Source organism: Lathyrus oleraceus, chromosome 7 (genome assembly GCF_024323335.1).
Source record: "Lathyrus oleraceus cultivar Zhongwan6 chromosome 7, CAAS_Psat_ZW6_1.0, whole genome shotgun sequence".
Taxonomy (NCBI): domain Eukaryota; kingdom Viridiplantae; phylum Streptophyta; class Magnoliopsida; order Fabales; family Fabaceae; genus Lathyrus; species Lathyrus oleraceus.
Window position 1 is genome coordinate 435299393 of NC_066585.1, and position 19815 is coordinate 435319207.

Below are 19815 nucleotides of genomic sequence, written 5' to 3' on the forward strand. Positions count from 1 at the left end.
CCAACAGTCCACACAAGATGTTTTTTAGGGTTTTTGTTCTTATTATGTACATTAATGGTCAAAGACCAAACAACCAAACATAATATACACAAACAAAATATATCACACAAATATGGTCCAAGTGGACAAAGTAAAAATGACATTAACATAAACAATTAGAATGGTATTAATAATGGCAAATGAATAAGGCTTAAAAAATAAAGTGCATTAAAGTAAATGTCTTGAAATTAAATGTTAGTTGTTAGTGAGTTAGAAGTTAGTATTGCTTTTGCTTTTTTTTAAGTCATTCGTTGAGAACACTCAACCCACTTATGACAAGCATGGATCCTTGAACCAAGACATCTTCCAATGGAAGGAAAAATGCCAAGTTTCCACACAATACCATGAAAGAGGGGAGACTTACAATCTCACTAACTAGAATGCTATGGCTTTTTGTGCCAAAATTTAGCACTATGTTAAGCAATCGTAATTGGACTTATGTAGAAGTCACAACTATTTGAGGTCGGGCAATAGAATTTTGGTTTTAATGCATGTTAGAGACATAGTATAATGGATTATGCTCATGAAACATACCACACACAAAAAGAATATGCAAAAGTGATAGTCTAATCTCATTCATACTTATGTTGATTTTGAAATCAACTAGCCTTAGGATGTAGAGATATCATAGGTCCATGACATAAATGCATAAAGAAAGGAAATGAGATGAAGAGGGAGGGAAGATAGATCAAACTCAAATTGGAGAAAGGAGGACTTTTACCAAATTAAGATCATTCATTCATTTTGGGAGATGGAATGTGCATTCCATCAATCCCCTAAATCCAATGATCTTAACCTAGCAAAGTCAAATCAACCTTGACCAAGGCCCAACAACACAATTCAAACTTCCAAAGTCAATCAAAATGGCTCAACACAATTATTTGGCATTTATTCAATTTAAAAAATACTAAAAATAATGCATTAAATTAAATATGGTTGGTCAATTTCCTAAAACCTCATCAAAACACTAAAGAAATGGCCATGAGATTTATCATAAGTCAAACAAGGTCAAAGGACCTTGGAGAAAAAATTTTAGAATTTTTGGAAACTTAAAAGTACTTTTAAACAATTAAAAATAATCACAAAATCAGTTAAATCATGAAAATTATTAATAATGATCCAAAAAAATAATTTTAATTCAAAATATGAAAGAGGATTTTATTTAAATTTTTTTGGTGAAACTCTCATATTTTTTGGATCAATATTAAAATTAATATGAATTAATGAAAATCAAAGGAATAAAATGAAAATCAGAAAATACAAAAAAGCGTGGACCACTTGATCTCCCTCATTAATTGAGGTGGCAGATCAAGTGGACACAAACGCGCATTCCATGATGGAACGTAGTCAGCGCGCCACACAACGGGTCATCCAAACCAACGCTTGTGATTAAAACATTTTAAACTAGATCAACCGTTCAGGACCACGCCACATCATTGCCGGAGCAAAGCATCGGTCGCCTTCTCAGGCTACCTTGGTCCGGACTGGTCCAATCATTACCATGACATAAATGAAAAAGGAGGACATGATATGAGAGAAAAAATGACGTAGAGTACGAATCTGACCTCAATTTTAACTAACTCCAAATATATAGAAAGATATGAGGAGTTGAATTTTCAGGTGTGTCAACTAAGTTGCTTCGATTTGACCTCAAAGCAAGTCAATCTTCTTGCCTACATTGGTAGGACTTCAGACAACCAAAGGTCCAAGAGAATTGATGAGAATTGAGTGAGAATCGAAGAGAAGAAACAATCTGGAAAATACCTTCAATGTTATGCAGAACTTGATCTCTCTTGCTTTAATTCTTGTTTGATCTTGCTCCAATAGCTTGCAGAAGTGGATTAGGAAAGGTAAGAAGCTTTGGATCCTGGAGTTTTTGAATCTCCAAACAGTGAGATTCAAACTCAATTTTCAAGTGAAAATTATCAGGTTTTCCTTTGAATTGTGAGGGTTTGAAGAGTGGAGGCAAAGCTGGCGCGTAAGGATCCTTTGAAATGAGCTCGGAGGGTCTCTATTTATAGCAAATTCAAGTGTTATTTGCACACTTGCAATTTCTTCCAAATTTGGCAATGTCATGTTCAAGCTTGCATGGGCGTGTACAGGCCCATGAAACAATGCACTAAGGTCCAAAACCAACTGAAATGAGGTCTGAATCAAGCTTGATTGGCAAGGCAATGTGAAATGATCATTTGAAGTTTTGATTTTGCCAATTGATGCAGACATGTTAACACCATGTGCAGCCCTAGAAAACTTGATCCAAAATGAATGAATTAGGACTCTTTGGAAAGCTTAGATCAAGAGGAACAACTCTTATGTTTAACACTTTTCCATTTGGAAGTTGTATCATGGTGAATTTTGAGGTGGAAGTTTGGAAATTTTAACATGTTGGAAAATTTTCTAAGTGTCAAGTCATATACTTCATTGTTCCACCTTACTAAACTTTTTATGTGAACTCCAAATGAGAAACGTGCCTTCATAAACATTGTAGATATTTCAAATACCTTCAAAATGGTCACCAATTTGATATCATTTGGGTTTATAATGAAAGAGGTATGCATTTTTGAAGTTGAGGAAAATCACTTGTTCAATGGTATTGGTCCAAAATGACCTATAATGTATCCTCATATCACATGCTCATAAAAGTTGATTTAGCTCTCACTCCAAACATAAAATTTGAAGTAGACATCTTGAATTTGATTGTGCAACTTTAAAATCTTTCGTCTCATAAAAATTGAGCAAGTTATGGCCTTGGGAAGTTGACTTTCAAATTAGGGTTTAGACAAAATGACCTATAATGTTTCAACATGAAAAATGACTATCCAAGCAAAATTAGCTCTATACCTCAATATGAAAGTTGTTTGAAATGTCATTTAGAGTAACGGTTCTCTTGGAATAATTTTCATATGATGCAAATTGTAGGATATAGGGTCTAGGGAGACCCAGTTTTGATCAGATGAATCCATCTGGCCAACCACCCTCAACCAACTTGCTAACTTGCAATTATCTTGACATTTTAGGCTCATGGTAGATCATATATGTATAAGATGACGAATTTTAAATTTCCCCTTGAGAAATTTGATCAATTGATGAGGAAGCTTGTTGAAGAAGTTACTCAAGATACCCAGACAAACTAGGGTTTCTAAGGCAAACCAACTCCAAACTCTTGAAGAATATTTGATCAAAATAACATGAAAAGATTATTGGGACTCATATGTGATGCTTGGAGACATTGTGGATCATTCCTTGGTTGTGCTCTTAGCAATGAGGGTCTCAAACCCTAGATGTGAACTTGATAGATCAATGATGCTCATGCCCTTCCTACAAAAAAGTTAGGCAAATAACAGAGACATATTTTTGGTATTTTGGTTAGTGAAATGATAATATACAAGTATGATACAATCACATGGTGCTTGGTGATCTCTCCCAATGCAAACCCAATTAGTAAGGGGTAAGGAGGATACCAAGATATGATCCCGATGCTAATGCATATGATGAAATTGCATGAGGGATATTAGGGTCAAAATTGGGGTCTTACACATTCCATTATTGAAATATCTCGATTATATCATATAAGATACTACTTCGTGGGTTTAGAGAATCTCATTGACTCTTGTTTGAGATATTGCTCTAGTATCCTCTGAGAATCTTAGATACAATTGAGATTTCATTCCATCTTTGGAAAGTTTCTATTATATCATTAAAGATGTTGCTTTGTCGATTATTAGAGAGCCTTGATTGTTTCATTTACCTTCTAATGACTATCTCACTATATATCTCACTATATTTCTCACTGCATTTTCTTTATGCATTTCATCCCTACATCTCGAAAGACAAAATTCGGGTTCTTTTCGTATTTAATTATCTTCCACCATGAACGTACGAAGATCATTGTCATTCATACCTTCTGGTTTAAGGTAATTAAATATGGGCAGTTGTCTTACCCTAATTTTGTCCGGGACTTTTAAATTCATTTGATACAAGTCCATTTGTCCAATTTTGCATTTTTAGCCATATGCATTTTTATCACCAAATAAAGTCACCATAATTATTCATATATGCATATATAGTAAAACAGTCAATATAAAGTCAATATTTTACATGTTGAAGAAATTGACTAAAATTACATTTTTTTTATTATGCATTTTGAAAAATAAATCCATGATCATTTGATTTATCATCAAAATATCCATTTGAATTTTATTAATCATTTTCATGCATCATAAAAAAATTAATGTTTCTAGAAAAACCAAAAATATATCTCATTTATTACATCATTATTCCATACAAACATATATTACATCATTATTCCATGCATATATTACATCATTATTTCATGCATATATTACATCATTTTTCACTATTTAATTAAATAAGTTTCTAGAAAGCACTCACACTCTTTGCATAATTCCTAAACTACCATTTTTAGAGCCTATAAATAAAACAATTCTCATTCACAAATCTCACCACCAATCATTCACAAAAACTAAGCCAAAATTTTCTTCATTTTCTTTCAAGTCATTTCTTTCTTTTTATTGAATAAGTAGGCTCTTATGCTTGTTCTTTATTTAATTCTATTGCATTTTTACTCTTGCTTTATTTATTTAGTATCTAAATCATCACCATTTTGCATGAAACATCAATTGATTTTAAATCAAGAGTTGAAAAGTGTTCTTGAACCTCCATAAACAAAAGTGGTTTGTTGTTGTTTAAATGAATCATATGCTTGTTCTTTATTTAATTCTATTGCATTTTTACTCTTGTTTTATTTATTTAGTACCTTAATCATCACCATTTTGTACGAAAACTCAATTGATTTCAAAATCAAGAGTTTAAAGTGTTCTTGAACCTCCATAAACAAAAAGGGTTAAATGCAAATTGATGTTTGTCTTACATAAATAATGTATCAAATAACTTCCCAACATCACCCCGAGCATAAACTTATCGTTCGTTTGTCATAAGAGTGAATAAAAAGGCCAAATGAAGAAAATATATGATGTTGTATTTTGTTGATTTTCGAATATGTTATTGTTGTTTATTTCTGATTTTGAATATACCATTGTGTTCGTGAGATCAAGTAGATAAATTTTTATTATTTATTTGCTTGTTTCCGTGAAAATTTGAGAAAGTTATGGTCTTTTAAATTTTTTGTTGAAATCCATTTTTATTGCTATGAGAATAGTAATCAAATATGAGGTTGGGGAAGATGAAGTCTCCCCTCCCTTTTATTATTGTTGTTACCTTTTTTATTGCTTTATTTTTTTAATTAATTTTATTGTATTTTTAGTTTATGCATAATTGTTAATCCAAAAAGACAAAAGGACTATTAAAATTAACCTTTCAAAAATCCTAAAATAAAAGGTGTTTGATCAATATCAAGTACATTTCTCAAAATCATTTCCATTTCATCATCGATTCAAAACCATATCAAACCATTTTCAAAGGAAGATCAAATAATTCTTGATTCAATGTCGAGCTCGTTTCGCCACCTTTGTAAGTCGATCGCTTTTAGCATCTCCATCAACCTCACATAACTTACTCTTGGGATTTCTTACAATGAGACCTTATTCGATTTTAATTAATTGATTAAGCGATTGATCCACCAATTATACCCTTAATTCATCCATAAACGCAAATTCAAAACCTCGATTCAACATCGAGTATTTTATTAAACCAAAACTAAAACACTATAATTATACTTGAATGTTATTTAGAAATGAAATGGGGGACGGTTTTGAGCCTTCGACTCCTCTCTTCAATTGTTTGGGTATAAATTCCCTTACTCGACTAGTCAAACAATTGTCATTTCTCTTAAAAACATCTAAACTAATTAAATCAAATCATTTTCATAATAAACTAAACAAAAATGGAGATGGTCTAGAGCCTTCAGTTCCTCTCCTCAAATACTTGGATACAGGTTCCTTACTCGACTATCTGAGTAATCGTCATTCAAACCAAACTTCCAACATATTGACCCAACTTGTCACTCCCGTGTGATCAAAACTCTTTTAAAAAAGAACATTGTTCAATCTCTTCTAAAGCGCATAGTAAATTAGTGCTTAAGCCTCCGCCGAGAGTAGACAAGTCAATGTTTAGCCTTTAGAACGCGATTCAAATAGTTGTTCATTAAAAAAACACCAACAAACCGTAGTTCTCCGAACTACGAATGCTCTAATTTCCTTATTGCACCATAAGGATACGTAGGCGCGAGATTCTGAGATCTTGGCGAGCACACTAATAAAAACTCTCCCTTTTTCCCCTTTTTAGGTTTCCTTTCAATATTTCATTCACTCGAAGAAAACAAATAACATTTAGCTAACATTCAAACCGGAAATTAGACCAAGAGGTTCCCGTTGAGTGCAATAGACGTGAGGGGTGCTAATATCTTCCCCTTGCATAATCAACTCCCGAACCTGAATATAATTGCGACAACCATTAATCTATTTTTAAAGGTTTTATTGATATTTTCCTATTCCTTCGTTGGAATAAATAAAGTTCGATGGAGACTCTGTTCGAACTATTTTTCTGCGACCATCGCGAGGAATTGTATTTTTCGAGATGCGATAGGGTGGCCTACCCTAGTACGAGCCTTGAAGTAACTTTTCCTTTAGCTGGATGATATTTGATGAATGCCCCTAACTAACTGATCTTTAGAGAGATTTGTCGAATCTCGACGTAACTATCCTAGATCGACTGAATCTTGTAGAGATTTCTTGACGTGATTGTCCCATATTGACTAAATTTTGAAGCGGCTTTCCTTTCTGATCAACGAAGTTCTAAGACATTATGCTCCTTGATGTTATCAAATGGAGTGGCTTGCCCCTAGTCAACGGAGTCCTCAGGCATTCTTTACTTTGATATAATCAATCAAGATGAGTTTCCCCTGCTCAACGGAGTTCTTAGGCATTTTATTCTTCTGGTGTTATCAAGCTCCTCAATTCATGTTCATTGTGGACAATTTCTTGATGTCAAATTCTTACTCACGCCTAAACACGTTTATTTTAGAAATGATAATTGCATTGTTATGCTTATGTCAATTTTTGAAATCCAAGTCTGTTCACTAGAATGGTGACATATAGTGAATGAACCACTAGTTAGAATGTCATATCGATACAAATACAAATGATAAGAAAATATTTTTAGGAGTCATCTTTGACATAATCATACTGCAGTATGCTTTTGAAATAAACCTTACTTTAATTAAGTCTTTTGAGGGTTTGTAACGGGCCTGGTTCACTATTTTTTTATAAAAATGGATTTATGGCTCAATATTTATTTTACCCCACCCATTCTCCTTGATGTTCTCCCAGTCATACGTTCAGCTAATTCGACACTAGATGTTCACCTTTCAAACGGATTTTGAACGATGAGAGTGATGGTAAAGGAACCGACGAGGTTTCAGGAGTGATAACCACTCTCCTTTCTGTTTTTTGTTCGTAGTCACACAAATTTGTTCTGGCTGAGAATTTTCTTTTGATTCCACTTTTGCTTCTTTGCTTTCAATTTCCCTGATTTTGCCTGGACTGATTCTTTTGAGTTTGTAGTCCATCGGAATGCCCTAATTTTTTCCTAAGTCACTTGTTTTCAAGTTTCGACTTAGCGGGTTTTTCTCTTCTTTTTTTTAGAATTTTATTTGTTTTTATGTTTTGGAACAAATCGGGTGACAATTATTCTCTTGGTTTGAAAGGGTTGTGACTACCTCGTTCCTTTTGTTGGTGAGGGACACCCATTGTGGATTTGTGATTTTGATCTCTCGTGAGGGATATGATTTGATTGATCCTCTCGTGAGTATTACAAATGACAAACAAGAAATATACAAGTGCAAATGATTGAATGAACTAATGACTGATGGCATGATTAACCTTATTCCCCCCACAAGTGGGGTCTTGGTGCTTGCAGAAGTTGGCGAAATAGTCCCACAGATGCAACTTCTCTAGAGTTATCGCTACTTCGGATACGACATTACAGATGTGTTTGCTTGTGTAGGCAAAGGATTGTTCCATATGTTCGGGTCGTTTGGTGTGAACGAGATAGCCTTTGAGTCGATCAAGTCTTATACCTTATGCTTGAAGATATTACAATTTCCGGCCGAGTGTCCTGGCGTCCCAGAGTGGTGCTCACAACTAACGTTCATATCATACCCTTGAGGAAGATGTGTTGGAGGGGCTCTAGCTTCCCTTAGCTGAACCAACAAGTCCTTGAGCAGATGAGCAAGAAGATGACCATATGGAATGGGAATCAGATCAAACTTTTTGGGAGGCTTTCTTGCTCCCTGTCTACCCTGCTGATGCTAGTTTTGTTGTTGCAAAGCATATGGTTGTTGAGGAGCGTAGGGTTGTTGATACTGTGTCGGTGGAGGACCAGTAGCGATAACATACATTTATTATTGATATAGATTTGGTGTTATTGCTGCCATTTGATAGTATTCCACTTGGTAGTCCCCAACCTCTTCTGCTGTCGCGACAACATTGGTATCCCCTTCCCTCTTCTTTGGGAATCCGATGTGGGGTTTCTTCACTCCATTAACCACAACGATTATATCTTGGATTTTACCGATCTTCAAGTAATTCTCGATTCGCTCACCAACAACCACTAAATCTGAAAAACCAACAAAAATACTTCCTATCAACTTTTCTAGGTAGGGCCCATGGAGGGTGCCCATGAACATGTCGATAAGCTCATTTTTAAGGAGAGGAGGTTGGACTCTAGCAACTAGCTCTTTCCATTGTTAGGCGTACTCTTTGAATGATTTATATGATTTCGGTCTGGAGCCAAGTCCAAGTTGTATTTGTACTGCTTCAAAAAGGTGTTGGCTAGGTCTTCCCATAAATGAATACGGCTTCTTTCTAGCTTCATGTACCAACCCAACAATGCCCCACTCAAACTGTCTTGAAAATAGTGAATCATCAGCTTACTGTCGTGAGTATGAAAGGTCATCTTTTGATAGAACATCTCCAAATGGTATCTTGGAAACTATCCCCTTTGTACTTCTCAAAGTCAGGTATTTTGAATTTGGGGGGTATAATCAAATCTGGCACTAAGCACATGTCGTCAAGATTCAATTCACTAAAGTCTTCCATAGTCCTCAACCGTTTCTCACGATCACGAAATTTTTCTGCAGCTTCAACAATTCGAGGACGCTCCTCTTTTGTCATCAGGTGGGCACCTTGAGAATTTGACACGCTCCTTGTAAATTGAGGAACATTTCCAGCAATATGAAAATTGGGGTTCTTCGGCATAATGGGGATCTCACTTGATACCGGGATATGCACCATCTGGGTTTCAGTAGGGACGTCCACATTGTCAAGAGAAAGGTCATACATTAGGTTAGTCACTACAGTAAAACCTGGTGGGGGATTGACATTCTCCGTAACAACATGCTGAAGATTGTTCTTTGACATAATTATCGCAACTTCCAACGTCTAATCTATATGGCCTTTTAAGGTTTCTATGTTCCCTCTTATTTCCGCTTGATCCTGCTTCAAATGCTCTATCCTCCTTCAACAACTACCACGAGTTCAATATGTGCATCGGAAAATCAGCGACTAGTTATGGATAAAAGGTGGAATGAGTTCTTTTTGTTGTTTTGGAAAATGATATGCATGCTGACGAATGTATATACAATGGTATGTGAATGAATGCAATGCAATGCATATTTTTAGTTTTTTCAGATACAGGGTCTCATAAGTCTGAGGCACGAATGAAGGATAAAGTTGATTGCTTGATATACATGGTTCTCACCGGGAATGATCTAGGGTTTAATTAGGTTCCCAAAGTCATGGATTCACAAGAATGTTTGTCGCGTATGGAAAAATGTTTGTCGGTCGTCAACTCCTTCAAGTGAATCTATTCTAAGTAAATTTATTAGGAGAATTTTTATGAGACTGTCGTGTACTATTGACTATTGATTAGTGAACTTCCTTTCATTGGGTTGATGCCCTCCAGACTTAGGTTACTTAGTATCGAGCTGAGTTAACAATTACATGTGTTATTTATTCAACTTATTTGTTTATTGTCGTTACTTCATCACATTGTTTTGCACACTGTTTCAAGACTGTGTGTGACATCTTGTTTCCGATCAAATATAATTTTACACAAAAATTGCAAAATGTTTTCTTCTAAAAGAAAATCAATAATATGTTAGAAAAATACTTTTTAGAGTGTTTTTTTTTATCCTTTTAGTGCGCTTTAAAGCCATACTAAAAGGTTTCGGCAAGAGAAATCGTTGTTAAAAATGCTGTCGTAGATAAGAAAATGGAGATCAATTTTAAATAAGAGCACTCTTTATGGATGGAAACGGAGAAGACTTTTAAACATAAGCGCTCTCATTGTTTTTCCAATTTGTTGTTTCTACACTGAATTTTAGAGCGACAAGGGAAGTTACTTTTAAAAACAATATAGTAGATAGGAAGAAAAAAAAAGAGCGATTAAAAATAAAAGCACTCTTAAATGGATGGAAAAGGAGAGCGTTGTTAAACATGTGTTTTCTTTGTTTTTCCAGTTTGCTGTTTCTACACAGAATTTTTAGAGTTTTTTTTTTAAATACGTTGTGCTTTGAAACTATTAAGAGTTTTATTTTTAATATATCAGACAATTATAATGCTTCTAAAACAATTTTTTTAACAGATACATATTCATCATATAATAGAAAATAATGCATTCATATTACAATTTTTAAAATACATATATCGCATGATTAAGTAGAACATGATGCTATTGATGAAAAATAACTTGTTGACAAATTCAGCTCATGTTGCATCCATTTCACATATTAGGTGTAGATAGTGTATTCGTCAACTCCATATTTAACGTTTTTCATGATTCATTTGCTAATGAAGGTTATAAATTCTAGGTCTTCAAATTCGTCAAATAACACTTTTTTCTGTACTAGATTATTTTACACAACATTGTACTTGTTGATTCACAATCTTCCTCCATCATCTTCTTTAACATTTTTTTAACACATTTAGTGATACTTTTAGATTTTAAATCTCCTTTTTTATATACTTTGTTACATATCTAGGTGATTTTCAACTTCACTTATTTCAAATAGAAAATAAGAACTCTTCATTATCGTTCTTCATTTTTAGACGAATATAACCCATATCTCATACCTTACAAGATGTATCGATATATGTTTGAGAAAAAAATTGAGTTCTTTAAGCTCCTATGTCTCAAAGTAACCTTTGTTGGTACGCATGTGATTAGAGCATATCAAGTTCATGACCCAACTATTTTTAGTTTCTTAAGTAGTCACCACTACCACTAGTGCATCCACACTTTCATAACTGTCATTTGAGGTAACAATGATACGAATGAAACTCTCGTTGTAACCTTTGTCTGAACATTCTTTCTTGAAGTGACCACTCTTGTGATAATTGAAGCACTTTTACCAAAATTTATTTAACTTAAGGTTTCCTCTACTCTCATTTTTTCACATTGAAAAACTTAAGTCTTCACAACTATCTGCAACCTTAGTTATTTTATCTTCGATAATTTCTTAATTATAATAGCCAAATGTACTTTGCCCAACTTTATTATTGACCAAACGACGTTAAACACAAAAGATGGTGGGGTAAATTGTGTGAATTGATTTTTAAAATTTTTTTTGCAAAAGATTAATTTTAAGTTGATTAATTTTAAGAAGAAAGTAGAAACATTGGTTAGGTAGTGAAAAATAAATAACATAAAACTTAGAGATAGAGTTAGAGAAATCACACTAGAAATTACAGTGTTTCAACCTTAAACCACACGACCTACTCCGATCCCTAAGAGTTTTCCCTTGATATTTCCACTACCAACAATTAAATTTTTATATAGGTTCAACCAAATAACCTCCCTTACACTAAGTTTTTACTGGCACTACTAAAAACTTCGCATTTAGTGACCGAAAATACTCCCTTACACTAAGTTTTTACCAGCACTACTAAAAACTCCGTATTTAATGACCAAAAAGCTTTAAAATCGATCACTATAACATTTTGCGACCTATAAAGCTTAAAAATTGTGACGGAACTAGTGACCGTTTTCAGTTATTTAAAGAACTCAAAATAAAATCAAAGGATTTCCTACAAAAGAATTGAACCAATGCCTTTATCTTTCAAAAATTTATGTGTGACCACTAGGCTATTTAAACTTATTAGTTAGATTTTCTTTCAAAATTTCATATATTATAAACATAATTAAAATTTTAAATATTATTTAAAAAAATTATTAAACTAATTATAATTTAAATTACATTTTTTTAAATTAATGTATTTGTATGGAAGAATTATTTATATAAATATATTTTGTTTTTGTTAAAAAAATAAAAATGTGAAATTTTCACTAAAAAATAAAAATTGAAATGGAATTAAAATATTTTTAAAAAGGAAAAATTTGGATGATGTAACTTAATAAAGAAAAACAAATTATTAGTGACCAAAATTTTGGTCACTAAAGATTTTTAGAAATTAATTTTTTATTCAAACGCTTATTTGAGACTGAAAATTACGGTCACAAAATATCAGTCACTAATTTGGTGGCTAATATTATTTAGTGGCCGCTTTAGTGACCTTTAAAATTTTATTAATATGATGTTTAATTTCGATGGTTAATTCGGTGGCTATATTGACCAAAAAAATTCAGTCACTGATTTGATCACTAAAAACAAATTTTCTAGTAGTGCGGGTTTAACTTACAACCTCAAAGTCAATTACAAATACATAACATAATAACAAAATTTAAAACTCTCGATATAATTCTTTCACTTTCTCATCACTAAAACAATATATATTGAATACAAATGATTTAAGAAGGTGAACAAGAGAAATGGAAAAGTATAAATTCACAAAATACGTGCTTTAGAAGTGAGAACAATACTCTCTTACATAGAAAAATATTTTAACTAAAAAATATAATAATATATGGGCGTGACCGCTCTCTAATCGATTAGGTTGTGGATCTAATCGATTAGATTTAGCCAAAATAGAAAGCCATAATCCAGATTCTATCCATAATAGAAAAATATGATTCCTAATCTATTAGGAAACAAACTCTCTCCTTAATCAATTAGAATAAGGATTTAATCAATTAGACATTGTTGCTTTCATAATTGGTTATAATTGTTGCTTAGTCGATTAAGCACGTGTCTAGATTAATTTTAAGAAGAAGTATGAAATACACGAAGAGTTTGAAAATATTCTAGTGTGTGTGCATCACCTTAGTAAATCAAGACTTACTCTACCTTATTTTACAAACTATTTATTAAAAAGACTAAAACACCTAAGTTTAGGGTCATATTAGCTTTTACATTCTCAGTTCCTTTGATTTTTTCTTAGCAATTGATTCTCTTAAGCGAAACATCTTCCATTAGGTATATAGGCAATCTCTCTTATAAATCCAACATTCCACTTATTCATAGGCGATATGGAACTTAACAACTCACATTTGAATTCAACAATATCCCCTAGAAGTGTGATTCACCCACATCACTAGCCTTGATGCATACTAGGATCCCATTTCCTCTCCCCCACTGAGGCTAACCATGGAACATATATCACTTATTGGGGAGTGCATGGAAGTCGGGAACCACAACGAGCCCAATGCTTCTATACCGTAAGATATATATATATATATATATATATATATATATATATATATATATATATATATATATATATATATATATATATATATATATAGAGAGAGAGAGAGAGAGAGAGAGAGAGAGAGATGCCACATCTCCATCCAAAACTTTACGGAATTAGGTATATAACTTATCTCTCTTATAAATATAGAATTAAATCCATTCATATGTGATGTGGGACTTAACCATTCACACTTTCACCCAATAGTTAAATTTCACATCGATTAGAAATTATGGAAATGTTGGATTTATAACATAGAAGACCCATATACCTAATACCTTAAGATTTTGGATTGATATAGAGTGTTAAGACCTCTTGGATATGTGGTATTATAGCCCTGGTTTAACTTGATGGGGAATGAGAGTTGAATCTTATGTTTGATCATGTTATACAATGTGAGATACTCATACTCCTAAGATATATTGTTGGATGCAAGTGTGACTAGTTAAGTCCCACATCACCTAAGAACGGATAGAATTTTAGATTTATAACAGAGATGGTCTATTTACCTGATGCACAAGGTTTTAGGTAGACATGTGGTGTCAAGGTCTCTTAGATCCTAAATTTTTAGATCGTTGACACTCTCAACACTCCCCAGACTCCTCAACAAGTGGTATTAGAGTCATGCATATCCTCGTTGGGGGAGCAGAAGTGGGATCCTAGTATGGATCAAGGCTAGAGATATGGGTAACTCACACTTGTTAGGAAGGTTATTGAATTCAAGTTTGAGTGTTTAAGTTCCACATCGACTAAAAAGTATGGAAACTCTATATTTATAAGATAGCAGACTTGCATACTTTCCGACTTAATGTTTTGGATGAATATGTGGTATCTCATTGACACTCGCGCCGCTTCCCGAATTCCCCAACATTCAATGCTTTTATAACCACTTTCCAAGTAGAATAACCCAAAACTTTTATATTAATTAATGAACAAATCACCCCTTTCATAGTGATATTTGGAGAACCATTGAATCTAAATAACATAGTACACAAGATAAGTAGAACCACATTAGCCATAGTTGCCCTCCATAGCTTACTTAAAACCCTTCATTTCTAGAATGTAAACTTCACGGCTACTTTTTTTTTAAGATGTCAATGAAATGCTCTTTTCTAGATTTCTCATAATATATTTTGAACCCTAGATGTTTGTCCAACTTGTCTCCAAGTTTGCAACATGTCATCTTCTAAAAAAATCCCCTTGGTTTTCCTACATATACTTTTTGAAGTGTACTTTATAAATTTATCAAGGCTGATTTTCAATCTTGAAAATGTGCAAATGTTTAAAAGGTTAAAGATATATCAAGCTTGAAAAGGATCCACTTTTGCAAAGAGGAGCACATCTTATACAAAGAAAAGACCAGAAATATTATACATGTCCCTGTATTTATATTGAGGGGGTGCTAGTTAACCTCCAGAACTGCCGAAGTAATCATGTGTCTCAACCTTTCCATACAAAGTACAAAAAGATTGAGTGATAATAGATCCCTTGTTAAAGACCATACAAAAAGATAAGTCATACTCCTATTACAAAGAATAGACATTGTGGTGTCCATACTAATACTAATAATAAGAGATATAATATTAGTTCAGAAGTTTAAATAATGTGAATTATCTTTAAAGGACTTTTGGTGATTTTTTTTAAAATGACAATATTTTTTAAATTTAATACTGAAATAATCATTTTTTCAAATAAATAAATAAATAAATAATCACTTTTTAAAACAGACGCGTCAGTTAATATGGTGCATCAATTTAATATTAAGAGGAGACGTCGGGGTTGCTGGCGCATGTGTCTATGCATTGGTGTATGCGCCAATGGATCTGGCGCATAAACCTTAATTCTTTTTTTTTAATATTAAATATCCCTAAGAGGAGGTGTCAAACACACAAGCACATATATGCGTCAGATGCATGGGCACATGTGTAAAAGACACATGCATGCACCAACAACCCTGACGGTTTCATGCAATGCTTTAGAAGCATGCACCAAGGGAGCTGACGCCTCCTCTTAGGGCTAAATGGATGCGCCAAATCAACTGACGCATCTGTTTGGAAAGGTGGTTATTTTTTCGTTTTTTTTTGAAAAAAATGGTTATTTCAGTATTTAATTTGAAAAATATGGTTATTTTAAAAAAAATCAGTTTCGGTCAACTTTATCATAGACTCTCTCTCAAAGTCTTATTTGTAAATAGCACCCACTTTCTTATTTTTATACTTTTACATGTGATGAATGAATTCTTGAAGAATATTAGTGTTATCTGATTCGTCCCTCCAAAATAAAATTACTTTGAGGAGTGATTATAATATTATTAAGCTTGTGTTTGGTTCAAGTGTGAGTGGTTAAGTCTCACATTGAATATGCTTGATTATAATGTAGGATTTATAAGAGAGGTGACCGTTCTTTTTAATATTTGTTGCGGTCGCTTGAAAATTTACATGTTGGAGAAGTCCAATAACACCTAGTATTGTAAAAAAAAAAATACCAATGTACTTTAGTGATTTATTATAGGATGTATCAGTCAAAATAACTTTACTCTTGAAATTGATTTTTTCTTTTCTTTTCTTTTCTATTATACTCTCGTGTTAGAATATATGAGATGTAGTTAAATATTTTTTTGGGAGAGTGTGAGTGTATTGGAGCCATGAGGGTGGTAGATGGTTTCTATGTGTTGTAACAATTTTCATATAGTTATATTCTCTAGTTGTCATTTGACAGGGACCGTGGTTTTTTCTTTGGTTTTGGAATTTCCACGTTATGTCTGTGTTGTGGTTGTGTTGTTTAGTTTCTTAATATTTATTTTCCGAATAACTGGTATTTGAGATTTTGGCTTGATTATGGGGTATGAATTATTAGTATGCTCTATGATTGCAGTTTTGTTTGTTCTTCCACGTCAAAAAAGAAGGGTAGTATTGCAAATGTGTTGTTGAGTTGCAGTTACGAGTTCCCCTATGAAGTTTGTGAAGGAGAAGGGTGATCCAAAACGTAGCGGAATTTAAAATTTCTCCTTTAGTGATCCTTACGAATGGGCATGATCAGTGATAGAATCATTATCTCTTGTGACGATTGAAACCTTTGATGCAGATCTACGGAGCGATCACGAACGTTGAACGATGACAACGCCTCTACTCAGTCCACACGAACGGATTCCTTCAATCTCAGTGCGAGCTGTTACGAATGAAGGCTTTGAGTGAGAGAGAGAGAAAACAAAAATTGCAACTGCACAAATGCTTTTGCACAAGGGTTCTATTTATGGAACCACTTGTGTGGGCTATAAGCTAAAAATCTCACTTAAGTGTATGTGGCCCATATCTTATAATATGCCAAAATCACTTAAGCGTGTGGTACCTTACCATATTTCGTATTCTACTTAAGTACATTGTACCTTACGATGTTCTACAATTAACTTAAGTGCACCGTACCTTACGGTGTTCCTTAGTTACTCTATCTATCATCAATTTGTCATTTGTGTGTGACCCTGTAGGTTTTTGCGGCATTGACAATTATATTAAATAACGTATTTAACATAATAAACAGTGAGCGGTATCTAGCAACACATCACTGCTACCCAAGACACGAAAATGTCATGTGATCTGACAAATCCTTTTGTGATAATACTTATGTGTACAATTACCCTTTTGCCTTTATGTTTATATTGAACACAAGGCATAGACCGTGTCATCCTTGTCCAGTACAATATTGGACCCATAGACATTTATCCTGTTACACAGGATGGGCAAATTCCATCTAGGTCACTCATGTTCCTTAGCATGCTTCGTGGAGTACCCATCAACTATCTTTATGGTCATCCAGTTACGGACAATGTTTGATCAGCAATAAGACACTCGACTCTACATCTAGGGTCTATAGTGGTTTCAGGTCGAAGGGTGGTATACACCATTATCACCATGAGAATAACTTATGACACTTTGCATAACATTCTATATAGTATTCTCATAGCGGGTCAATCCAGTATAAATATTACTCTTAATATTCATACCTATGTTTAAGACTTGATAACTCATTATCCATGATCCATGAGATGTGATCATCAGTCTATATACATAATAGTCTTAATGCTTTAATGTTATCCCACTTCACAATAAAGCCCGACTACGGATACTTTAAGAATAGTGCCATTATGTTTAATGTGATCTCATGATTAAGTCATACTTGATACATTAAACGGACTAGTTATTCTAGGGACTTTATTAGACAAATATAATAAATAAAAATCCTTTTATTATTAATAAATAATTCGATACAAGTATCAAAAGTATTGGCCTCTAGGGCTTACACCAACAGTTTGGCCTAGAGAAATTTTTGAAAGAATTATTTTTTTCTTGTGGAAAATTCAAGTCAAGAGTGTGTTATATAATCAAGAATATACAAAGTATTGAGTACATAAGCATTGATGCAAGGTGTGCTATGAGATTACGTTGATGGTTAAAGTACTTCCTGCTAACATAGAAGTTGTGCCATAAGTTTTCTGCCTGATTTTTGAAATGTGAAAATTATTGGAGTGATCTAGCTTCAAGTGATTATACTTTTTATGACTGTGTTTGATAGTTCTTTAATACATAATTAATCACCAAGTCATTTAACTTAATTTAATGTTCTGATTTAGTCCCTTAACTAAAAAATGTTACAAGTTAGTCCTTTAACTTTACTTTCATTACCCTACTTGGTCTTTTCCATCAATTTTTGACAAAAAAATGTTATGTTTTGGTGACGTGGCATGACAACAAGATCATTGGTACAAATTTGAGTCAGCATATGTAATTAAAAGCTTATACACTATTTAAACTGTGAGGATTTTGTTTTTAGAGTTTAAACAGTGTATCCGTTTTTAACACATATGCTCACTCAGATTTGTATCAATTGCCTTCCTGTCATACCACGTCACCAGAACTTAACATTTTTTTATCAAAAGTTGACGGAAATGACCAAATAGGGTAACAAAAGTGAAGTTAAGGGACTGACTTGTAACATTTTTTAGTTAAAGGACTAAAGCGAAATATTAAATTAAGTTAATGGACTAACACATGTATTAAACTTTCTTTTAAAATATGATTTTCGATGATGACAATGAGAAATTATTAGAGTGGTTTACCTTAAAGTGAAGCATACTCACCGTGATTGAGTATGATAGTTCTTTTGAAGTGTGATTGTTAATAGATAATAAAAAAAATCTTGGAGTATTTTATCTTCAAGTGAAATATATAGTCTTTATAGTGGAGTATAATAATTCTTTCGAACTATGATTGTCAGCAGACATTGTGTGAAAATACTTGAACTGATTTAGTTTCAAGTGAAATATAGTCTTAATGGTGGAGTATGATAGTTCTAATTTAAACTATGATTGTTTGTGTAAACAATGAAAGCTAATATATCATTTTCAATCAACGTGGAAATTGTTAGGGTTGGTTGAAAATATACACGATGAATAAATCTTATATCGTCTAGTATTATAAAAAAATGGAAGACCAAGATTGTATATATGCACTTCATTGCTTTGTAATAAGATGCACCGATCAAAAACACTTTAAATTTCTATTTAACTTTTTTTTCTTCTTTTCTCTTATCTTGTACCAGAATTTTGTGAGATATAATTATATTTACTTTGGGAAGTGTGAGTATGTTAGGGCCATAAGTGGTTAATGATATTATGTGTTGTAACAATTTTTATATAGTATTATTTTTTAGTTGTCATTTGACAACAACCGTATTTTTTTCTTCCAATTTTAAAATTTTCACATTATTCTCTTGTGTTTTTATTATGTTCTTTATTTTCTCTATGCCAACATCACCCATATTGATAGGTCAAAATTTCTTTAAGTATGTTGATTATGGTATAACAAAAGAACAAAAAGTATAAGAAAAAAATCAACAGACATCAAATAACACAATCTAGAAATAAACAGACAACGTAAACAACCCAACCAAAAGGTCCCCACATATACAAGACCAAGCTCACGACGTTGACAACATGTTAGATCTCAAACCGTGAGATCCACCATCAGCAAATCAGATTCTTATAAATAACACCAAATAAAAACCAACACCTATTTATGAACCAAAGTAAACACTCAATCCGATACAGGTGCACGTAAAGGATAGATTTCTAAAGTCATCCAAAGAAGGTACAAGA